Raw genomic sequence first — 26,413 nt, forward strand, 5'->3', positions numbered from 1 at the left:
AAATATAAAATCAATAATTAAATATAAAAAAAACTAAGATACACAAATATAATTTAAGTAATTAAGATTCTTGTGTAATTTTTTATAATTGATTATTTTATATGATTTAAAATTAAAATTTACTAATGGAAGCCTTACATAATTTAATCTAAATAATTTTTATTATGAATAAATTATAATTTATTTTATTAAATTGAGCTCTAAAAGATTAATTTATTTGGAATGATTAAATTAATTTTTATAAATTCTTTAATTTTAAGTTAATTAATGTTTAGGTATAATTTTTATTATAATTAGTTGTTTTAATAAATTGAAATTAAAATTTTAGTAATAAATTTTAAATATTTTATAAAATTATTATATTATTTATATATATTTTATCCTAAACTTAAAATTCCTAAATTAAAACCTGCATTCTAACCTAAACGCATATCAGAAAGGAAAGAAAGAAAGGGGGTGGTGGGGGCGCCCCGGGGGGGGGAACCGAATCAGAAAATAAGAGAAGGGGGAACCGAATCAGAAAATGAGGGGAGCCGCGAGGGAAGAAGGAGGGGGAAGAGGGAGACGGCGCGGTGGGCGTCACTGCCACCAGAGCCGCCGTCGAATCACCACGGGAGAGAAGGAGAGAGAAGCAGAACCGCGAAGAGAGAGAGATCGACGGAGACGTTCACGCCGTTCGTCCTCGTCGTTGCCATGCGTTGCCGCCGCCGCTGCTAGTTTTGCTACTCTCACTCTCTCAATTTCACTCTCTGCACTCACTCTCAGTCTCACTCGACGAAACCCAAGGCCGGCGGTGAACCCATCTTCTTGCAGCACCTCCCTAGCCGGCGAACCCCTTCCTCCCACCACCTCGTAGCGCCGTCGAAGCCTTACTCCCAGCGCCACCGGACCTTTCTTCCCAGCCCCTCCTCGCGAACAGCACCACCCAGCCCCAGCCAGCACCACCCTCGCGGTCGTAGACACTACACCACCCAGCAATCCAGCTCCATCCAGTGGCACCCCAGCGCCACCAATAGGACCGATCTGGCCACCCATAGCAGTACTGCTGCGTTTCTGGCCTGGCCACCCACAACACAGCAGCCACCGGTTGGCCTTCTTCCAGTGCTCTTCCTCCTTCCCATCCACTTGACTTTAGGTTTGATTTTCTCTCCTTCTATGTATCTGAAGCAATTAAACATATTCAGTTTATAATTATGAAGTAGTCAGGGTTTGATTTTGTTAATTATAATTTCTATAATTCTGAGTTGCTGGATTTGTTTAGGGTTTTGTTAATTTCTTGTTAATAACTTTGATTCTGTGCTTCTGAGTTGCTGGGTTTAAATTTTCTTGTTTTGCTTAGTTCAAGTTCTATGATTCTCTGATTCTGTGATTCTGAATTGATTTTTAGTTTTCTGCACTTATTTTGCTTGTTTTGAAATTTTGTTAATAATACTAATGATTACTGTGATTGTTTAATGATTTTGTTAATTTGAGTTGTTTGTTTTGAGTTGATTTTGTGATTTAATTTATTAATAATTCTGATTCTATGATTCTGAGCTGTTGTGTTTAATTTATTTTTGCTTGTTTTTAGTTGATTTTGTGATTTATTTGTATTCAATTTCTGTTCAATCTATTTGTTCATTGTTGTTGATTGTTGTTCATTATTGTTCATTATTTGTTCGTTGTTGCTGATTGTTGTTCATTGTTCATAGTAGCTTAATGCTAGTAATTTTTTATTTTGTTGTGTTTCTGCTTCTATTTTTTTTAATTATTTGTTCATTATTGTTCATTGTTCATTGTTGTTGATTCCTAGTATTTGTTGTTCATTATCTGGTATTGGTCTTTGGCAAGATATAAGAAGAGAACTTGGAATCAATATAATTGATGAACAAAAGGTGCAATTGTCTAAGGTAATTGGTCTTTCTACACATGTCTCGGTTGCGGCTTTTAGTTTCAAGAGAACTAGGTGGGCACAATGTATTTATGTATTGCCTGCATTTTTTGTGAGAAAGTGCATTTCAATTGCAAGTTATGAAGTTCTTTGTACTATGAAAGATGTCTTCAACATTCTAAATATATTGATATAATGGTATTAAAAATAGAAAGGAAGAATTTTATTATTTGTAATATACCTTTAGATGTGTTGTTTTCTTGCATAATGCAATGACACTTCTGTTAGTCTTGTGTTATTTTATGTCATTTAATAGAGTTTATTCATTTATTTTACTACATTTGTGTTATGTATTTATGTTGTCACTCTCCCTCTACGTTAATTATTTTTTCCTTTAATATAATGCAAAATAAGATCTACTTCTGAATAGCTAATATTTGATTAGGCAATGATTATTGTTGCATGGAATGGATCTGAGAATCCAAGTGCAATTTTTAATGGTGATGTCCTCAAGAAGGTGCTGAGTGTGTTTATAACAGCAGCCATATTGAAACTTGGACAAGGTAAGGGATAGCAAATTTTACCTAAAGATATACTACTGTCTAGTGTAATTCAATAGCTAATTCTATCATTGTTGCATGTGTTTCTATAAAAATTGCAATCTACCTTGCTATTTTAATCGCCGTTTTGGAACCATTTCTTCTGCCGCTATTAATGTCTAACATGCAAGAGTATCAATGGCCAGAGTCTTTCTAAACTTGTTTACTTTCAAGCTTTTTACATTATGAGGAGGTTGCTTATGGTTTTTCCTTTTTCTTTATCCTGGTTCTGTTTTTCACTTGGGCAGCTACTCTAGATGTGATTCTTAGTTGGAAAGAGAGAGAGGGAGAACTTGAATTTAGTTTGTGCAATGATGATGATGAATTTAGATTGTGCATTCAAGTTGTTTGTTACTTATTTCATATGGATGAATATGTGAATTTTGTTTAATTGTTATTGTATTCATATGGATATTAATTTGATTGAGTAAATTTGGGAAATATGCTAAATTGCTGCTGAAATGCTGCCGGAATTTATTTAAATTTGTTTCACTATTAGTTTTTCATTTAAGTTAAATCTCCTCATCTTTCTATGGATTTCAATTAGACTGAAATTGAGAATTGAGACTTGTGAGTGCTCTGATTAGACATGACTAGTAAATAAATTATGCAAAACTGCTGTGTTAAGGAAAAGGGAGAAAAACTCCATCAATAGAGACAAATGTCCTAGATGATTTTAATACATTTTTCTAGATGATTCCTATTTTATTAGTATAGTTTAATTTGTATATGGATCTACTTATCATATTTTACTTGTGTCATGGTTGAAAAATGACAAATGTCCTATTATTTGGTTTGATAAATTTGGTTGTGTATTGGTTGAGACATAAGTTGTGAATTGGTTGTTTTTGTTGGAACCGTAGACGATGGAAATATCCAAGTTTTAGGGGAGGTTTTGTCAAAAATTTTCTAAACATTTTGGATAAAACTTAATGAAAAAAATTATAATTAGTGTTATATCTTGTTTCTAATCTTTTGTTTTGGTTTTTCTTATCTACAGGAGTGCTGAAAATGGTGACCACATGCTACCTTGAGGGCTCAAGAATATTTTGATTCATAGAGAGACTAATCTATGTTAGAACTTTAACTTTTGGTTGAACTTATGCAAGACACATAACTTGTAGAACTAATCAATGTACTCACTAATGTTATTTTGTTTCAGAACAATTTTAGCTAAATGAGGCATGTTTGAATTATGTATGTTTTTGCATATTATATGAATGTAGACTTGCTTATTAGAATAGTTAATATATTAGTTAATTTAAAAAATAATTTAGTAAATTATGCATGCAATTTGTATTAAAAAAATTGTTACAAAATAATTAATTTGCTTTTGTAACTAAAGAAAAAAACGTTACAAAATCAAATTACATTTTGTAACAAAATTTTATGATACAAAAAATAGATTGTTACCAAAAATACTTTGAAAATCAAAATTTGTTACCACTTTTGTAACGGCTTCTGGTTTTTTGTATCAGAAAAATTTGTTACAAAATATCACTTTGAATTGTAACAGTTCCATTTTTTGTTACAAAAACTTTTTGTAACGGGACATACTGCAATGGCCCCTTTTTTTGTTACAAAAACCTTTTGCTTCAAAATTTCGATTTTTTATAACAATTTTTTTGGTTACAAATGTTATTTTTTCTTGTAGTGACATTCTTCATTTAGAACCTAATATTTATATATAATTTTGATTTAATTTGACAAGATCTAAAATAAACATCTATACCTTTTATTAAATCTTAATGATATGCTTAGTTATGTCAACTAGTGAATTTTACAAAAATTTCATGTCAAATATTTTTGTAATAAAATGTTTTTTTTTATATTTTCCCACTTTTTTCTTACAATTTTTTTTCGCTCATGCACTGTATATTTGGTTCTTTATTTTCAATGATTAAATTTGGTTATTTTCTTATAATAAAAAAAAAAATTGGTTATTTTCTATCATTGGATAAAAAAACACAAAACCATTACTTCTTTAGTTTCTACCAAATCTTTTGATAGGCTAGTGTTGCATTTCCCAAAGCCCACCACAGAAGGCTCTTTTTTTATATTCAGTTTTTTATTATACCCCACGATCAGTTATTTCACCAATTTCCTTTCCCATGTTAACAAAGTCTCCTTTAATAATTCTTATGCAAAATGTCACAATTCTATTTAGTGAGTCAACTTAGTGTCAGCCTTAACCATCATTCTTTATGCTACCACCGAGCTTACCTATATATATATTATCATAGATATCCTTCAATTCTTTTCTACGTTTCAGTGTAAATAAATGCGAGTTATATGAAGTATAGGATTTTACGAAACACAGGCTATAGAAAAATACATGAAATTAGAGGAAGAGTGGAAGAGGGAGGAGGCGATAAAAGTTGAAGAAGATGCATCAAAAAATTTAGAAATGAAGAATGCTAAATCAAAAGCAACCAAAACATTTAAACCAGTACAAGATACAACAAATGCAGTTAGTGCTCTAGCAAACAAGGACATCAAGTATAGAAGGTAGATGGTTGAGGAAATTAAAGTAGCAACAAAGTGTTTTGTAAAATTCATGAAAATTGAAGGGGGGTTATGGTCTGGTTTTTAAGTGCGTTCTAGACAATACACTTATTGCAATAAAGACATTACGTCCCAATGCATCACAAGGCATGGTACAGTTTCAAAGAGAGGTAAGGACAAAGGAATTGAAACAATTAAACATATATATTTCCGTATTTGAAATTGTTAAAGATCAAATAATAAAGGAAAACTTTATGTCCAACCAGAATAAAACTAGGACTTTTAGGTTTCAAACGTAAGTAGATGAACCCATGGCAATTCCAAAAGGGAAAGTCTATGATGTAGATAGATATAAGCATCCCCAGCTATGGATATTATGTGGCTGTAGTATTTAATTGGTATATGGCCTAATCTATATTTTTCAGAAGTAACAGAAAGTGGTTTAGGATAGTCAATAAATAATAGTAAATTTATCTCTCTTAATGGGAATTAGTGCGATATTAGTCTTGGACACACTTCATCGTTACTGTATGCAGCGTTTGTTTGATGGGACACAGACACTAATACATAGATACGGTAGTACACGTCCATCGTTTGTTTGTTGAGACACGGATTTTTGAAGAACACGGTGACACACAAATATACATAAAATACATGTATTTGGTGTCCTTCAAAAAAGATGAGACACGGATATTTACTCTTTTATCCTTAGTAATTTACTCTTGTCATTATTCCATTGGTGATAATATAGGGATAAAATTGATATTTAGTTTATACTGATGTGTCTTGTCCAATATCACCAAACACAATAAAAAATTTGTGTATTTGTGTTTGTGTCCATGTATTTGAAAGACAATAAACAAACGCAGCCGTACTGACACTCTGACTTACACAACCTCTTGAGTTAAGATCAAATCAACCTAACCCTCAATATTTAGTAAAAAAGTTAAGAACACAAGAGAACACGAAAGAAAGGAAGTTTGGTAGAAAGAATACTTTATTACTTAAGTATTTGTTACAAATGAAACACATACCCAAACTCTAACGCTCTCCCCTATTTATAGTCATCCACCTCTTCAATGGATGGTTAGGATTAAATCTAATCAATGGTTCAGATTGATAATCCAGAACCTTCACTACAAATATCTATCCTACCACATTTTTCTAAATACTTCTAGAATATTCCATACTTCTATATACATTCACACTCTTCTAGAATACTCTATGACCTTTCAGAGTCTTCTAGAACATTCTAGGATATTCTGGGATCTTTTAGGGCATTCTAGAACGTTTCGGAACCATCTAGAACATTCTCAAAGACTCCAAAAAATTATACAAACACCATTAAATCTAATGTTCTAAAATTTACCGTGACATTCTCCCCCACCTATTGCACAGACGTCCTCATCGCGTTCTGTTTATGATAGCGCTCTAGATGTTTTTAGAATTGTCACAGATCTTCACGAGCTTTTCAGCTAGCCTCTGTTATTAGGAGTCCTTTCCACTCGATCAAGTATTAGATACTTGGTGGTACTCCTCGTCATTGCACAACCTGATTAGCTAGGATCTCCTCAATCTCTTTGTCAAATGATCTAATTACCACGGGTGGAGCTCGATTTGAATCACCTCTAATCGGTTCATCTTGATCTTCATGATATGGTTTAAGCATACTCACATAAAAGACTAGATGGATCGTCATAGAAAGAGGGAGTTGTACTTTGTAATTAACCTCCGAACACGCCCAATGATCTCAAATGGCCCTTCATATTTGTGGATAAAGCCCTTATGAACCTTGCGAAAGGCTTTGAATTGTTGTGGAAGAAGTTTAATCACTACCTTATCTCTCACTTGATAGCTTGCATGCATCATTGATGTGTGGGTTACTGTCGGTTTAAAATTTTCACACAAGAATAATCTCGTCGAAGTATAGATCCAAATCAACAAACAAATCTCAATCAAAGTTTGATTTTGGTTGTCACAAGTTTAACTCCAATAAAAATAAACGAGAGTATTACTTCCGGGTCGTTCTCCCTACAAATTACAATCGAGTGCTCAATTATTTGTTATGAGATAAGAGGGGGTTGATGATGAAAAGACTAGGAATTAAATTGCAAGAAGATAAAACCAACAATTAAAGATAACAAATGTTAAAAAGGCATTCATGGCAAGGATTGAGAATCAAGATTTTCTATCCTAGTAATTAATTATAACACAATAGTTATCAAGATCTAATCCTATTTCGTTATCCCCAACATCGGGAGAAAGTCAAATAAGCCTAGTTAATCCCAATCCATAAGTAGCATCAATGGAAACAAGATTAACTAACAACTCTAGATCACCAATCTAAATTGGGTATCAATGACTCAAGATTGCCCAATTTTTCTTTCCAAGCCAAGAATGCTCAAAAACTACTCTAGAACTAAGCCAAACATTTTATCAAATACTTATTAGTGTGCATAAAAAGAAAAGCATAGTAAATTGCAATAATAATAAAATCTAAAACTACCCAATGCAAGAAAATAACAATAACAACTTAATTAAACAATAAGAAACATAAAAAGACATCAATTTGCATTAAATAAAACTAAAATCAATAAGAGTTCATAAAAATAAAGAGTGACATAAAAAGAGAAATTAACAAGAAGACTTAAGAGAACAAAGATGTAATAACAAGAAATTGCATGGAAAAATAATTGAAAACAATAATTAAAACCTAAATCTAGGAGACAATGAACCCTAATTTCTAGAGAGAAGAGGGAGCTTCTCTCTCTAGAACTAACCTAAAGCATGTTTTCTACACTACACTAATTGCTCCCCGTTGTTCCATCTTGAATTCTACCACAAATACTTCAGAAATAAGTTGGATTTAGGCTTGGATGAGCTCAGAAATCGCCCTCAGCGTGTTCCTTTAATGAGGTCACGTGACAAATGTCACGCGTACGCGTGAGGCATGCGTACGCATGGCCACAAATTCCACAAATCCTTATTTTTTCATGAATTCTCTATCTTGCATGCTTTTTCTTTACTTCTTTGATCCAATCCTTGCCTCCTAAACCTGAAATCACTAAACAAACATACCAAGGCATTGTTTGGAATCAAAGTGAATTAAATTTAGCAAATTAAGGGCCTAAAAAAAAGTTTTCACTCTTAAGCACAAATTTGGAGAAATTCACAAAACCATGCTATTTCATTGAATAAATGTGAGATAATTCACTAAATTCAACACAAGATAAACCACAAAATTGGGGTTTATCAATCATCTTCTTATCTGCCCATTTTTTCATCCTTTTTGCAGCTTTGTTGCGGTAAGAACGAGTGACATCTGCTTGTTCTTTCAAGACTTAACCATATGATAAGCTCCAGGACTCTTTTTTGAGTAAGAGGAAGAAAGAGAGTGTGGTATAAGTGGTTGTTGTCTAGTCACATCTTTTCTATTGACTCATCACTCCTTTGCAGATTGTATGAGAATTAGACAATGTCTAGGTGTTTTATCTAGTCCTTCTGATTAGCGTTTATGAAATGCCTCAAGTAACACTCGAGTAAGGCGTTCACTCTCTCTCTGTCTGCCCATCTGTTTGAGGATGGAAGCTTGTTGAGAAGTGAAGCTCCGATCTAGGAAGTTTGAACATCTTTGTCCAAAGTCGTCCTATGAAGCATGGATCTCAATCACTGATGATGCTCTTAGATAATCCTCGGTACTTCACCACATTCTTGAAGAATAGTCGTGCTGCTTCCTCTACAGTGTAATCAGTAGGGACAAGTATAAAGGTAGCATACTTTGAGAATCGATCCACTACTAGGAGGATAGATCCAATCCTTTGGATGGTAAGGCAGAGGTGAAATATAGAGAGAAACTTTTCCACAGTTGCTCTAGGAGAGACAGAGTTTTCAACAACCTACTTGGTGCCTTATTTTCAATATTATCTTGTTGGAACACAAGACAAGTCTTCATATAGCTCTCCACTTTATGCCTTATTTGAGGCCTATAATAGGAAGATTCAATAAGTGCCAAAGTTCTTTGTTGGCCTTGATGACCAGTCCATTTGGTGTCGTAATGTTCCTTCACTAGCTTTCTCCTTAGATTTTTCCACTTAAGGACGTATAGTCTTCTCCTTTTGTTGTAGAGAAGGTTGTTTTATAGCCAAAAGTTTTTGGTCTTACCTTCTCTCGCCAACTTCACCGACTTCTTGGCTAATGGATCATGATGCAACCCTTCCTTGATGGTATCTATAATATCTCCTTCCACTATGGAAATAGCTGCTAACTCAGCCTTATGGGTCAGTGCATCTGCCACCACATTAGTCTTGCCTGACTTGTATTCAAATTCAAAATTAAACTCAACTAATAAATTTTTCCACCTAGTTTGTTTGGGGATTAACTTCTTCTAAGTTTGGAAGTAGCTTGTAGCCACATTATTTGTCTTGACCATGAAGTGTGAACCAAGCAAATAGTGACATTAAGTTCTCATACGATGCACCACCGCAGTCATCTCCTTCTCTTGGATGGTGTATCACCTCTCTGTATCATTCAAATTGTGACTCTCAAAAGCAATAGGATGTCCTTCTTGCATCAGAACCCTTCTAATAGAATAGTCAGAAGCATTAGCGTGGACTTCCAACATCTTTAAGTAGTCAGACAATGCTGGTACTGGTCCTTCTGTGATAGCAGCCTTCAACTTATCAAAGGCCTTTTGACACTCCTTTGACCATTACCAAGATTGATTATTCTTGAGAAGATTAGTTAATATTGCAGCCTTGGCGGAGTATCCCTTGATAAACTTCCGATAGTAGTTAACCAACCCAAGGAATGATCTCAATTCAGATATTTTGTTTGGCGGCTCTCATTCTTTGATAGCCTTCACCTTTTTTTGATCCATGTGGAAAGTTCCATCTTTTACGATGTGTCCTAAGAAGTGGAGATCACCATAGGGTCGTCCAAGTTCAGACACTGTGATTTAGGATCGGACGCGTCAAAAGAAATTCGCTCAGGTGGGAGTGAAGCGTGTGTCCCTTGGGAAGATCCTTCCATGGTCAACATGGTTCGGTAACTTCGGTTCCCAGCGACATTAGTCATTCCTCCTCCTGCAAAGCCTCCCGAAATATAATTAATGATTCCCTTTGATGTGGGAAACTCTGCTGTTCCGTGCCAAGTTCCTTTGTCTTTGAGAGCTGGATTATAGTTCAGTTGGTCTGTGGCTGTGCTTGTCATTTCCTTCTGACTTCTGCTACTAACAAACTTATCCAGCAAACCCTATCTTGCCAATCTTTCCAACAAGTCTTTAGCTACTACTCATTCATCAGTGGTATGGCCGTATTTCTGATGGAATGCGCAATGTTTGCTTTTGTCCACATATTTCTGATCTTGGTAGGTTCCAGCTTTGCTTGGAAGCTTTATGAGCTTACCGTGGAGAATTTCTTTGATTATGTATTCTCTTTTTATGTTGAATTTGGTGTAGGAGTCAAACTTTGGTGTCAGCTTGAAAGGTTTTCTCTGTTTGCGCGACTGTGTTGGCTTGCCATGTCTGTCTTCCTCTCTCAGAGTGTTTGCAATGTTTGTTTTTTGGTTTTCCGGGCCTCCCTCAGCTCTTCAATTTCTATTTGTCCTTATGCTTTATCTCTAAATTCGGGGTTTAGTGATGGCAATAGTTTAATGAAATCTCCCCAGACGCAAGCCGCTTTTCAATGCATGTAGGTGTACGTCAGGACTGAGGTCGGGGATCTTCATTGCTACTTTGGCAAACCTTGTCATGTAATCCTTTAAAGTTTCATGTTGTCCCTGTTTGATGGTGCTCAGGAAATCAGAATCATGAACATAAATCTTTGAAGCCGCGAAATGGTTGACAAATTGCTCGGCGAACTCCTTGAAGCTGGAAATTGAACTTGCAGGGAGACTAGAAAACCATAATAAAGTCACTCCGTCCAAAAAGGTCAGAAATAAACGACATAAAATTGGATCAGATGCACTGTATCAAAAACATCATAGATTTGAAAGGGTGGTTGGTAGTGTGAAAGTTTTCGAAATTTGGAAGTTCATTATTTCTTCAGAGAAAGGGTTTATTCTCTTCTTGTTGATTTTTGGACGTTCATTATTTGTTGTGTTTGTTTCTGACTGGTCCTCATGACCATGGTTTTCCTTGTCAGCATTCTTCCTGCCACGGTCATCTTTGCTCCTGTTAGCTCTGTCAGCTAAAAGGTCGGTCATTTTCTTGACTTCGGCTTGAAGGGCAATATTCATGGCCAGTAACTCGTCATGGGTGGGGGGAGGAGGTGGAGGTAAGGCCAGTGACGGATCTAGAAAATTTTGATAGTGGGGGCAGAGTATATATAATATGATAATAAATTTTATAAAAAATATTATGCATACATAAAAAGTTAGCTACCAAATTATTTATTATATATTTATGTATAAATACATGTATTATTTAATTTATTTTTAATATATATTTTGTATTTAAATATATATTCTTACAAATAGTTATTTTTTATGTAGACATAGCATAACTATTATTATTATTATTTTAATTATATTTTGTTATTGTAAAATTCGATTAATCTTCAAAATGTTTTAATTATCAAATTAAAATACTAAAACACTAATTTAAATAATAACATATAATTTTGAAATCTATTTTTTTAAGTTTTATATTTTAGAAAGATTGAATAATATTTTTGTCAACAATACAATTGAAATATCTTTTTTTCTACATATATCACTAAAGAATCATTTAAAAATTCACATTCCATACAATTTAGTCTTGATGATATTCATAGTTTAGAAAGTTCTTTCAATTAATGCAGTTATCACAGGAAAAACTAAAACTAATTTCAAAAGAAGAAACATCAAAGGATAAATAATATTCTTTCAAGTCGATTTTTAAGAAAGAATACTAATTTAATTTAAATTTGAGAATTGATTATTATAACACATCTAATATGAAATTCTCAAATTGAATATTAAGTTTTAAAAGTTGAGTAAAATATTATTATGAGATCAAAATCAATAATTTAATGGAGACAAATAAATATTATTATCATATACTACTTAAAAGAATTCTAAATTGTAATGGGAGCGCTTGCCTCCACACTCTTACACCTAGAACCATCCCTGGATACGCCATCGTCGGCCATGGTTCTACAAAAAAGTGAGAGAAAATCAAGGTGGGATTATTCAGAAAACTCTGAATTCACGGTGGGCGTCAAATATTCTATCAAAAATACTCTTTCGTGCTATAATCTGGTTCGTGTTGTCTGTAGGTCTTTCAAGCCTCTCGATTAGCAAGGATGCGTGTTCCTCAAAATTCGAACTCGAGCGTGACACCTACAAAAAGAATTCCGACGCTAAGTCAGTGGTATATCTTCAAAGTGAAAAGTAAACTTAATCTTTCTGTGTGATGCTTTGATTCTTGTTTTTTGTCTGCCGCTTTTGACTGGATTTGATGTCGTTATTTATGGTCTTCCTGTGTAACTAACTAACTAACTCTTTGAGATTTTTTATTTAAGTCTGAGATCTTAGATGGCAATTTGTATAGTAGACCATTTATTTAAGTTTTGGTAACATTAGCCAACTGACCGAGGTATTAGTCCACTGACCGAAGATTGAGGATTATGGAACAGGTACCAAACAAGCTCTAATAGCAGCTAAATTTTTATTAAAATAAAATTAGTAATTTTTTATTGATAAAAACCCTTTTTTTTGCATACTCTAGTTGAAACACGCATGTGATTGTGGTCAGACAGAAGTCTCCAAGATCTACCTGGGGTTTAGACAAGGATTGGATCCTGCCGAGAATCACGGTTCCATTTTTTATTCACTACGCGACCCCAAAACGGCGTCTGCTTTGCGTAAATCGCAACACAGCGTCACACTGGAACTTATCCGCTACATCGCTTGATATGATTTCCAATTTTCCATAGGATACTCTGAATTCTTGATAGCCACAGCAAGAACAAATCAGTGATCTAATCGCAACGTGGACCCACAGAGAGAGAAAATAAACAAAATAACCATACTCGTGAGGGACCAAGTGATCACCGACAGTGAGAATCTGCCTTGATCCCCACATAATCACATGGATCCGGTGACCCCTTCTCTCTCCAGGCCGAACTGGAAACAACAACAACTACAATATTGTGAAAAACGGTGAGATATCAAAATCATTTTAATAATAAATTTTGTTTTGTTTTTTGGTGAACCATATATAAATAAATTGTTTTGTTGCTTTCGTGAAAGTTAACTTGAAATTAGATAATAAATTCATAAAAGAAAATGGTGTTTGCTAGGGTACGATGATAAATTCATACGTACCGATATGTTTAAAATATGGACAAATAGTAATAAATTATGTGGCATTTTTTTTCACATCAGTATTTAATTTTTTCTTTTTTAAATATATATTATATCAGCACTTTTATTAATATACCCCTTTAATTAAATAAAAATAAAAATATATTTTTTATTTAATTTTATAAAAAGTCTTAAACGTCCTTATTTTATTTGATTAGACAAAAATACTCTTTTAAATTAATCAAATTTTAGAATTCAATTAATCCTAATTTTATAGTTTCAATTAATTTAAACAACAAAACAAAAACATATAAAAAAACAAAAATAATCGTTCTTCGTCTTCTCCAATTCCCATAATCATTCATCCCCTCTCTGAAACAAAGCAAAACATATCAAAAAAAAAAAAATCAATCTGTTCTTCATCTTCTCCTAATATCATTCGTGCCCCCTCCCCTCCGAAGCACACCAAAACGGCAAAACCCTAACAATAATTGACTGCATTGATCTCGGTAGCTAACCACCCACGAAATTTAAAGAACCTAAAGGAGAAGGAAGGCTAAACCACTCAACTCGGCAAACGCTGCGTCTTTCTCCTCTATGGAAGTTCTTTGAATGCCCCTTCGTCCTCCATGGTCGAGCCCCTTCGCCCTCCATCGTCGAGCCCCGTCCAGCCGCCGTCGTTCAGCGCCTCTCCCTTTCTGGCGCCTCTCCCAGTGTGTCTGGTTCTGCCACTCAACAAACTTATTCCCATATGGCCAACAAGAGTAGAATGAATGAAAGGCAGATATTGAGTAAAAATCATAAAGGTATTGAAGAGATGTGGTTAGAGGTTCTTGAGAGGATTCAAGTTACTGGACTGAGAGAATTTTTGTATAAAGAAGGCAAGCTGATCTCTGTCAATTTTGGAGCAGGTAAACATCAATTCCTCGCTGTTCATTTTTGCATGTTGCTTTGTGAAGAATTAGGTAAACTGGTTTATGTATTTGATTACACTTAATGTTAGTCAACTGAAGGGCCTTGTAGCAAAATGCATTGAAAACTTGCTTTTGGGTTCGTCATAAAATTAATAGTGATTTTTAATCCAGTTATGCAGCTTTTTATTTGCTTTCATAAGTAGCTTTCTTTTTTGTTTAATGTGTTGATATTGTTGTTATTATTATGGTAGGTTGATTATGTGTCTCCATCCTGTTTTTGTTGTTTGTATTGACAATTAGTTACCATTTATCTAATGATAGAGGATGCAATATTGTGCAGCTCCAACTGTGCAGCTAATGTTTAGTTCTCAAATGACGAAATCCACGGCTGAGAAGTTAACAGGTCACATTTTACAAGCATTTGAATCTGTCCTCGGAACATACAAAACGATAGAAATTAGATGCGAGTCAACTAGAGATGCAGGCTCAGCTGTTTAACTTCCTCTTACATTGCCTGCTACTGATGATAGTTCGTCATACATTAGAGAATTAAGTGGTGTCGGTGTGGGTGTCGCTCGAGCTCATCCAAGGGGTGAAATCATAGAAGAAGCAGCTTCTCCAGTAGAGAACAAGAATGATGCACAGCAAGTTGATGCTCATGCAACATCTTACAGAAGTGTAGAAGGTTCAAGTATCGGGCAAGCATCAGCTTCCCAAAGAAATCCAATAGTTAAGTCTCACTTGGACTGCAGAAAGCTTAGGAAACAAGGTCAAAGTAAAAGTATTGTAAAAAGCAAGGTATCTCTTGCTCATGTAATCCAGCAGGCAGAAAGCCAGCGAAGTGGGTGGTCGAAACGCAAAGCAGTTTCCATTGCTGAAAAGCTTGAACTAGAGAATCTGTATGTTGCTTCTTTATCCATTTTCTTTTGATGTGTACACTTTGTAATTCAAGGATGGTAGCTTGCTTAGAATCTCCATTAGCCTGGGTACTAGTAGTATTTTTCTGTTTCAGTAAACTAGCAGTGTCTCTTTTGTAACTGCCTATTGATTCTAAAATTCTTACTCTACAGGAAACTGGAACCAAGATCAAGGAGCTTACTTTGCTGGAAAGCATCAAGAGCAACCCGTCAGAAGGTAATCATATTTTGCATGATCTAAATTTAATGTTAGAATTCATACATGAACCTTTTTCCTTTAAAGTAAATAAAAATAATAATATTTTATCCACCATTAAGAATATATTCAAACTTTTCAGGCAAGACTATTAACTAGAAATACAGCAGTGTTGATGCATATGTTTGTAGTTTTTATGCTTCAGCTTCATATGTTGTGATTGTGTTGGTGAAAGTGCATATTTTTAGATTTTGTTTTGCATTTGCTTTGATTACTATACACATTATTGATTTATTTGATTGCATTGGCAGCTGTCCCGCTTGAAAATTCGAACTTGAAAACCAAGAGCATTGCTGAAGTTAGTCTCATGTGGGAGATGTCTCTCTTCAAAATCTCCAAGATAGTTTTGGGAATCTCTCAGAGGATCCATCCCACTGCCATTGTAATTTGTATTTGCCTGTATTTGGGCCAGTTTTTTTTTCATTCTCATGTTATAGGGTCCAATTTCATAAGGCCAATCCTTATTTTCATTTAGTCTAATAAAAAGCATGTAGTTATATATCTAATGAAGAAAAATTAGGAATGTAGTTGATGTAGTTATTCCATTTTAGCGATAAGATGTTGTATATTTTTCCTTCCAGGCATAAATTTGATGAGAAATTTAAATTTAGATTCAATTCAAAATTTCATTAACTACTGTGGCAGTATCTTTTGTTGGAGCTCTATTAACTGGTCTCAATTATTGCTTTGGTTGTTCTGTTGAACAGAAAATGTAAGCAAGAACTTGTCTTATTTCAAGACAAATCTGTGAGTTCAGTCTTGTGTCTTGAACCCATTTTTGTTAATTTGGTTTTATATCATATTGAGTAATGATAGAGGACTATAAAAGCGTGCATATAAACAGTAGAGTTAGATGACTCAAAATTACCCACTGAGTTTTTTATCCATTGAGTTTTTTTTCAGAATCTATACTCCCCTTTTATAAGATTGAACATGACTCAGAATTAGATGAACAAAATAAGAGAGTTGCTTTTATTACATAAGAACAAAAAATAGTAACATGTAACTCGATACATTAAAACAAAAATGAACCTTTGATCTACTACACCCTGCTGCCTTAATCTACAAAATATATCTTGACAATTCAAGTCAAGAATACCAAAATTTGTGCTACCGGATGAAACACTAACAGAATACAAGATATTCAATTACAAAATTTTAAAATGGAAGTGATGAATGATTGGGCTTAAATGTTGATCATCGCCGGGCGATTTGTTTCCTTCCGTCTGATAAACTTGGAAAGCACCTTCACATCACAAATCCAATGGAAGCATCAAGAGGTAACTGCTGAAAACATGACATGAAGTCGGTCAGCAGGCGAGTCGTAGGAGCTACACAAATATAGCAATTGAAAGATCTTATATGCACTACTTAGTAGTTAGTATACACTTCTCTTATATACCTATTAAAAGTGATTGATAAAAAGTGAGAAAAGATAAAAAAATTCCTCTTTTATATCATAAACGAAAGGTGTACAAGAAAGGTGCACAATAAAAGTGGTACATTTCTCCATTGACAAAGTATTAATGAGTGCCATATAACAGTAGTAGTTGATAACATCAACATTCAAGCCCTGAGATGACTAAGACAAGCACTAATGATCTTATGATTAAAAAGGGAAAGTCAATTTATATATATCTGTAGATAAATAAGTTATTATAGCTTCATGCATCACTTAACAATAGTCCAACTGAGGGACTTACTTTGAAGATGTTGCTATGAAGGTTTCAGATATCTTGCTAATCCATCTCCTCAAGAATAACATATTTGCTAGCAGAATCTGTTGTGTGAAGCACTGCCACCTCGCCTTCACCAAAATGGCCCTTCTGAAGCTTCAGATATCTAAAATAGAAAAATAGACCGAAAAAACATATAAACAAGCATAATAGAATTAAAGGAAAAAGAATTTTGGAAGACAAGTTTGCTGACGACTTACTTGTACCAGTTGAATAAACTGACACCAGACAGAATAGTGTAGAGACCGAGTCCTTTCACCCATGTAAATTTATCATGAAAGTACAATACCGCAACCTACACATAAACAACATATAATCAGAAAGCGCAAGTAAATCTACAATCAGCAACCGCAACACTAAGAAACCTCTATCCTATTCGAACATAACATGCAACAGTTATAAAAAAATATAGTACTAAATTAATTCATATACTGAAGCAATGTAATCTTGACAAAATGATACCGAAAGGATCTGGTAATAAATATACAAGATTAAGAGGAACCACTGGATATTCATATCAAAAGATAAGAACAATATCGAAGCGTAGTTCATACCAATATAGCGCGGCCTCCTTGACTACCCCTGCTATTGTGACTGTGGCTGCACCGGTTACTCAAACCAAAAAATATTCGGTTAACACCTGGAACAAGAAAAAATATCATATAGTTTCCTGTTGAGACTATAAGTTTTAAGCAGAAGAGAAAGAAAAGAGAAGAAGAAAGATTATTAAACAATATGGACGCATTAGTCTAATAGAACATGATGTGTTTACAAGAGAGGAATACTATCTCTATTTATAACGAAGTGAAATCCTAATCCTAATTAAGGATTAAGGAAATGAGTGACATAATCAATCAGAAACCAAGAATTTATCAATGGAATTAAGAGTTATGAATTCATCGAAGCAAGGCAGCAACTAGAGTTTAGTGGGCACTCTAATATTACTTTTAGATCAAGACTATTCTCTAAGAAAATGCATAAAATGCCACTTTGATTCTAGACATATTATGTTTCAATACAAGGTTAAGGGGCCAATGCTTCATCCATCCTTCAAGCCTAAACAACTTCTACTTATGTGAGGTATATGATGCGTGAGCATCTTTCCTATCTTTTCCTAGTGAATTTGCATCTAATTTGTTGAGTTTAATAAAGAATTAATTATCTTTTAGCCAATATGGATGCTACTTTGAGTCTTTTGCAATTTTGTTTATTTTAGGTAGCATTCGGCTGGATTTGATGGAGTTTCTACAGCACAATAATCAAAGGAGATGGCAGCAAGGAGCGACGCGTGCGCGTGACTGACGCGTACGCGTGAATGGGAGCTTTCCATGGCGACGCGTGAGCGTACCTGACGCGTCCGCGTGACTCACAGAAAAGACCATCGACGCGTACGCGTGACTGACGCGTACACGTGATATGCGCCACGTACAGAAAACGCAGAAAAACACTGGGGACAATTTCTGTGCTGTTTTGACTCAGTTTCCAGCCCAGAAAACACAGATTAGAAGCTGCAGAATGGACAAAACAAGTGGTCCCCACCCATCAACTGAAGACTTGTTAATTAATTCAAATTTAAATTCAAATATTATTTTTAGAAAAAGATATGATTTTAGTTTTAGAAATTTGAATTTTAAATTTATTAGGATTAGATATGAAAGGATCCCAACATTAGTTAACGGAGGATCCCACCTCAACATTATTCCATTCCAACTTACAATTTACAATCCTTATTTTCTCTGAACCATGAGCAACTAAACATCCATTGTTAAGGTTTGGAGCTCTGTCTATTTGTATGGATTGATTTTATTGCTTTTTCTATTTTAATTTATGTATGGATTTATACTTTAAGAATTGCTTTCGCTCTTTATCTTATGAATTTGGGTGGAACGGAAGTATGATCCTCTTTCTATTTGAGTTCTTGTAAAACTTGGAAAAGCTCTTTACTTGAACAACATCTTGAAAACATATTCTCCTAAATTTTAATTATCTGGATTTAATGGAATACGTGACATATAATCCTTTTAATTTTGGGTAATTAGAGTTTTTGTGGCATATAAACTGGAATTTGATCATCACCCTCTAATTGGAATTAATTGACCAAGGAATTGGCTGTTGATGAATTTTAGAGGAGACTAGAAAGGTCTAAGGAATTAGGGTCTAGTCACATATTGTTTGCCATAAATTAAATCCTACATGATTAAAATAGTTAGTAAAAAAAATTAATCCAGAAAAATAGATAACTCTGAAACCTTAACTGCTTTCTCAATATTTTATTCCCAACTTATTTATCTGCCTATTTTTAATATTCTAAATTTACTGTTAATGCTTTTGAACTTCCAAACCCTATTTTATGTTTGTCTAACTAAGTGATAAACCACTATTTCATGGTTTATCTTGTGCTCAATTGAGTGGTTTTTATCAACTCTTTACCCACTTATTCATACTAATCGCACGTTTTACATTTTTCTTCCTAATTTTGTGCTATGATTGAAAACATGTTTCTTTGTCCTTTAATTTGCTAATATTAATCCTCTCTTGTTACCATTTGATGCCGTGATATGTGCGTTAAGTGATTTCAGGGATTACAGGGTAGGAATGGCTTGGAGGATGGAAAGGAAGCATGTAAAAGTGGAAGGAATACAAGAAATTAAAGGAACTGCAAAGCTGTCAGCCTGACCCTCTTGCACTAAATCGATCATAACTTGAGCTACAAAGGTCCAAATGAGGCGGTTCCAGTTGCATTGCAAAGCTAACATCCGGATATTCGAAATGATATATAATTTTCTATAGTTTCCCTGAGGATAAGTGACACGAACGCGTCGCAGTGACGAAAATCAGCGTGTTTGAGTTCGCAACCAGCGAATTCTAGGTTGTTTCTGACCCAGTTTTCGGCGCAGAAAACACAGATTAGAGGTTATAAAGTGGGGGAATGCATCCATTTATCAAAAAAAAAAGAAAAATTCATACAACATTCATAATTAATAATTTTAGGATTAGATGTAGTTTTTAGAGAGAGAGGTTCTCTCCTCTCTCTTAGGATTAGGATTTAGGATTTCTATTATGTTTAGGCTACTTCTCTTCAATTACAGGTTCAATGTTCCTTTAATTTATTTTCTACTTTTATTTATTCTATTACTTTAATTGTTATTTATCTTTTCAATTTGACTTATGAACCATTCATGTTAGGATTTTCTTAATTAATATAAATTAAGGTATTCCAGATATAAGATCATTTTATTTATGTTATTGATGTTTTTGATTTATCCAAATTATTTTCATTCGAGTAGATTTTCTTTCCTTTTGGCTTTGGTTGATTAATTGGTAACACTTGAGTTATCAAACTCAGCTGTTGATTGAAATTGGAGTTGCTAATTGATTTGAATCGCTCTAAAACTGGTCTTTCCACAGGAGTTGACTAGGGCTTGAGGATCAATTTAATTAGTCCACTTGACCTTCCTTTGCTTTAGTAAAGGTCAACTAAGTGGGATTAAAACCCGATTCTCATCACACCTGATAAGTATAACTAGGATAGGAATTCCAATTCTTATACCTTGCCAAGAGATTTTCTAATTATTAATTTATTTTTCTTGTCATTTAAATTACTTGTTCCTTATTTTAAAAACCCAAAACAAAAATTCTATCTTTTCCGTAACCAATAATAAATCATACCTCCCTGCAATTTCTTGAGAAGACGACCCGATGTTTGAATACTTCAGTTATTTATTTTTATTGGGTTTGTTACTTGTGACAACCAAAACTTTTGTACGAAAGGATTCTTTGTTGGTTTAGAAACTATACTTACAACAAGAATTTATTTGTGAATTTCTTTACCGATAGAAATCTGATCGTCAAAAAATGGCGCCGTTGCCGGGGAATTGTAAACGTGTGCCTTATTATTGGTTATTGTAAATATTCACTTTTAAATTGATTTTTTTCGAAAAAATTTTTTTTTTCAGATTTTTATTTTAAATTTTTCATCTTATCTTATCTTAGTTTTAAATTTCAAAATTCAAATCTTTTTAAAAAATCATATCTTTTTCAAAATCTTATCTTATTTCAAAAATCAAATTTCAAATTTCAATATTTAAATTCCAAAATTCAAATTTCAAATTTTAAAATTTAAATTTAAAAAATTTTAAAAATCAAACCTTTTCAAAATTTAAATATTTTTCAAATCTTTATCTTATATTGTTGAATTTTTCAAAATTCAAAATTCAAAATTTAAAATTCAAAATTCAAAATTCAAAATTTAAAATTCAAATTTAAAATTTCAAATTTTAAATTTCAAATTTCAAATTTTAAAATTCAAAATTCAAAATTTAATTTTCAAATTCAAAATTTAAATTTCAAAAACCTTTTAATTTAAAAACTTATCTTCTCTTACCTAACTTATCTTATCTTTTCTAATCTTAAAGTCAAATCTTTTTCAAATCTTTTCTCTTATTTACTTTATTTTATTTTATTTTCTTTTGCTTGGTTATTTGTTTGTGTTTTTATTTTTTATTAGCTACTATGAATTCTCACCCCTCTCGCTTTGAGTTTGGTTCTAATGTTGCTGTAAGGAATGGAAATTATAACAGAAACATGCATCAAGGTCGAAACAATCACAGATGGAAGGAGCCACGAGGATCTGATCAACCCTTTCGGCAGCAACACCCTCCAAAGTACTATGGGCAACGATCATCCTACAATGCATGCCAAGATAATAGTTATGGTGGACCCTTTCGTGACAACCAACCTCCACCAAATTACTATAGTCAAGAGCCATTCCAGGGAGCGTACCAAGATGATAAATATGGTGGACCCCCTTGTAGTTACCAACAAGCCCCACCATATGCTTATGAACCGCCTCTCCAACATACCTTTGAACCACCAAACTCACAAGCCCCTTTACACCATTCACCTCCATATGACCCTAACCCTTATCCACCCCAACCTCCACTGGATGACAACACCCTTGGTGTTATTCACCAAGGGCAAACAAAGCTTTATACCACACTTGCCTCTATCACTAGTCTCACCTCTACTCTTCAAGCACTTATATCCCGCATGGACCAATCCTCTACCTCCAATATTCAACCCTCAAGCTCGAGTGCACTTCCTTTTCAACCACATAATAATCTCTCCATCCCATCACCACCCTCCAAGGAAGAGCACCCACATCCATCAATCCAAGAGCAAGATGATCCCAATTATGCTATTGATATGGAATAGGAAAGAAGGAATCATCTTCGCAAATCCATACTTCATAAGAAGCTAGAGTAGGCCAAAATATGGAGATAGGAGAGACCCTTGAAGATGAAGGAACAATTAAAAGAAGTTGTCATGGAAAGAAAATCATCAAGGATGAGTACGATTTTATACTAAAACAACTGGACAAAGCAGTAATTATTGAAGAGAAAGAAGTGGTTGAAGATTTAGGAGATGCAGAACCTCCATGGGAAAATCCAGTCAAAGAGCCTCCTTCAAAGATGTTTGAAATTGATGTTGAGGAGGGTGTACAACCTCCAACGGATATCACGGTTGAAGACTTCGAAGAGATTGATCAAGAGATGGATTCAATCATTGATGAATTCTTATCTATAATTGAATCCTCTCCCATTGGACTTGACATGGAAATTAAAGAAGAAGAAGCACAACCTCCCATGCCCTTGGTGAACAATGAAGAAGAGATCGAATTGGAAGAAAGCTACCAAGAGGAAGAGGTTGATATTGAAGAAGCTTGCAAAAAGGTGGAAGTTGTCAAAGAAGAGCTCAAGAGAATGGAGTTGGAAATCACCCTACCAAAGTTGCTGAAGACCTCTCCCCCCAAAACCATCACCATATATTCTTTCATTTAAGTGGGTAAATCTTTCATCTCTAAGCTTAATTAGCTCACTTGAATATGCTTTGCTTGAGACAGATGGGAAACTTAGTTCTCTTTGTGGCTTTAAGAGTAAGAGGAAGATGGTTAGTGGCAGGAGTCGTCATGCAAGATTCAATATGGTGGACAGCTCAAAGTTTAAATGCAAAGGTTGGTGTAAAGCTCAACTGAATGGGTCTAGGAAGTTGTTTGGCCGCTTTAGTGAATTCAGATTGCTTGCCACCCGGTTGGAACAATAATGATCAACAAGAAGATGGGTGTAAAAGCAAAGTTTGGGACCCCGGAATTCATTCTGGAAATCAATACTCTTAGGGCCTTGTCACTTGCTTCAACTTGCTTGAAGACTTTCTATGCCTAGTTTGGGATCCTGGAGGATATTGGAATTGCAAACATTGGTGGGGATTCCTAAATGAGTTCAAGCACAAACCACCATAACAAGGGACTCACCAAATGTCCAACTTAAGGACTTTAACTAAAAGTGCTAGGTGGGAGACAACCCACCATGGTATATTCTTTCCTTTTTGTTCTTAGTTTTACTTTATTTTATTTTCATTCGAGTTCATTCATAATTTCTGCATAGTCATCTGTATTCTGCATACTGCATAAAAAAAATTCGCACGCGATGCGCGATTGTCGCTGACGCGTCCGCGTTGTTTTTCGAAATATGGCCATTCATGCGATCGCGTCACCCACGCGAACGCGTCACCCAGATTTTTGGCAAAATACCTTTAAAACAGAGAGTTGCGCGTACGCGAGGCTGCACTCGCGCCAGTAGCACAAATCAGGTCACGCGACATCCGCATCACCTGACAAATATCACACATCACGCGATCGTGTGCTCCACGCGTCCGCGTCACATGCAATGCACAGTTTATCCAGATCAGTGCCAATTATCTTATCTTTTCTTTTCTAATCCTAATTTCTTCTATCGTTTCTCCTTCTTTCTCTCTATTTTCTTACTTTCTTTTTCTTCATCTCTCTAACTTCTCATCCTTCTCTTCACTTTCATTCTATTTTATTTAATTTATTTGCATACTTTCATTCATTACATTTTAATTTTGTGCATATTTTTATTTTCTTTTATAAATTTATTATTTTACCATTGGTGTTAAATTTTCTTATTCAACTGTTACATCTTCTCTTGAATTATCCTGGTGCTTCATGACTTGTTTTATTCTGATTGGGTAATATCATTTAAATCAATGCTAATCTTTTATGATACTTGTACTCCTTTTGCATTGACATGAATCTATATTGTCTTTCATTACCCACACTCTCTTCTCCATTGTTGCAATTTTTGCACTATTGATATGCCCTTTGCTTCTACTGCTTTCTCACTTGCATGTTGTAGCTACCATGTAATTGAGACCCCCATTATTTGGCATTAACCCACTCATACTGTATTTATTTTCTTATCTTTATTTCTGGGTTACTTTTCTTCTTTTCCTCTTCTTTCAGGATGGCCACCAAAGAAGGGAAAGGGAAAGCTTCTAAATGGGGAGACAAACAAGTCCATCTGCACATTCTCTGGAAGAAAAGCATTAGTTGGAGAAACCCGTCCACTCGCACATCTTAGCATGCACCGAGGACGGTGCAATCTTTAAGTGTGGAGAGGTCGATACCGACTTCCGTGGGTTAGTTACCTTCTTATCAACACCAATATTTTATTTTCTTTGTTTGCTCATTGTTGCATTTGCATGTTTGATTGCATAATTATTTGATTTTGTGCATATTTTACCACCACTTGGTTAAAGTGATATTTTCTTTTTCAAGAAACTTTTTATAACATCTCACTAATTTGAATTAAAATTTTTAATGAACTTGTTTGAAGAAATTTTATTTTGGAACATGGTTTAGAGCTCGAACACACAAAACCTGTGAGATTTTGAGCCTATTTGAATTGGTTGCATTTTATCAACCAATATTTTATTTTTGGTGTATGTTATTCTCTCTAAAATTGTGATCTTTGTCTTGCTTAATTCTATATTTTCATTGTTTAATGTATGCATGCACTTATATGATTGAGGCCTTTGTTTCACTTAGCCTACATACCCATATGGCCTTAACCTTTTCATTATCCTTTGCAAACCAATGTTGAGCCTATTATACCCCTTTGTTCTTTACTTTAGCTCATCACTAACTCTAAGCGGAAAACAATAATGTCCTTAATTTGAATCCTTGGTTAGCTTAGACTAGTGAGAGTGCTCATGAATTAAGTGTGGAGAAAGTGGGTTTGGAAATGTTTGGTTTTGGAAATTGAGTATGTTAGAATTTTCTGAAAATGTGAAAGAAATGTTTAGGACATGTTTATGCATTCAATAATTTAATCATATGCATTGAAAAAAAAATAGATATATATATATAAAAAAGAGAAAAAAGAAAAATAAAGGAGAAAAACAAAAGAAAAAGAGCAAATAAATAAAAGTAGACAAAATGCCCCAAAGTAAGTGGTGAAAGCAATGCATATGTACTGTACTTGAAATTAGAATGCATGAATATGTTGAAAACATGGTTAATGGATAGTTAGATGTGGTATTGTGATTACATGGATTGTCTTAAGTTAGGTGGGAAAAGTTTAAGTTAATTAAGGATTCAGATTTTAGTCCACTTGGCCAAATACAATCCTACCTTGACCCTAACCCCATTACAACCCTTGAAAGACCTCTTGATATGTGTATTTATGCATTAAATTTTTGTTGATTGTTAGATGAAGAGCAAGTCTTAGAAAGCAAGATTAGTAGAGAATTGAGAGAATCGAACCTTAAACACCTGAGCGATTAGAGTGATATGCACCACTAGTGAGGGTTCGATGCTCGATTCCTTGTTCCTGGCTTTCATGAGCTATTTTCTTCTGCAAGTTCACTTGTACTTTATTTTGTGATTTGAATTAGTGAAATCCAGTTCATATTTGTTCTTGAAGGATTTGTTTACTTTTAACCAAGTAGGAAAGAGCATTCTGCATTTAGTTGCATTCATATAGATAGGTTGCATTTCATGCATTCTACCATTCCTATTTACTCTCTTATAGCTTCTCTTGAGCTTAGCATGAGGACATGCTAATGTTTAAGTGTGGGGAGGTTAATAAACCACTATTTCATGGTTTATCTTGTACTCAATTGAGTGGTTTTTATCAACTCTTTACCCACTTATTCATACTAATTGCATGTTTTACATTTTTCTTCCTGATTTTGTGCTATGATTGAAAACATGTTTCTTTGGCCTTTAATTTGCTAATATTAATCCTCTCTTATTACCATTCGATGTCGTGATATGTGTGTTAAGTGATTTCAGGGATTACAGGGCAGGAATGACTTGGAGGATGGAAAGGAAGCATGCAAAAGTGGAAGGAATGAAAGAAATTGAAGGAACTGCAAAGCTGTCAACCTGACCCTCTCGCACTAAATCGATCATAACTTGAGCTACAGAGGTCCAAATGAGGCGGTTCTAGTTGCGTTGAAAAGCTAACATCC

At 34.3% G+C, this 26,413-nt stretch overlaps 1 long non-coding RNA gene across 1 annotated transcript; it reads left to right on the forward strand.

Annotated features, from left to right (window-relative positions):
- Positions 1 to 13,980: 13,980 nt before the first annotated feature.
- On the forward strand, positions 13,981 to 15,961 carry LOC112747127 (uncharacterized). Its single transcript, XR_003174793.3, has 4 exons — positions 13,981 to 14,168; positions 14,512 to 15,070; positions 15,242 to 15,305; positions 15,596 to 15,961. It is a non-coding gene; the product is annotated as an uncharacterized lncRNA (long non-coding RNA).
- The last annotated feature ends 10,452 nt before the right edge of the window (positions 15,962 to 26,413 follow it).

Source organism: Arachis hypogaea, chromosome 15, assembly GCF_003086295.3.
Source record: "Arachis hypogaea cultivar Tifrunner chromosome 15, arahy.Tifrunner.gnm2.J5K5, whole genome shotgun sequence".
NCBI classification, from domain to species: domain Eukaryota; kingdom Viridiplantae; phylum Streptophyta; class Magnoliopsida; order Fabales; family Fabaceae; genus Arachis; species Arachis hypogaea.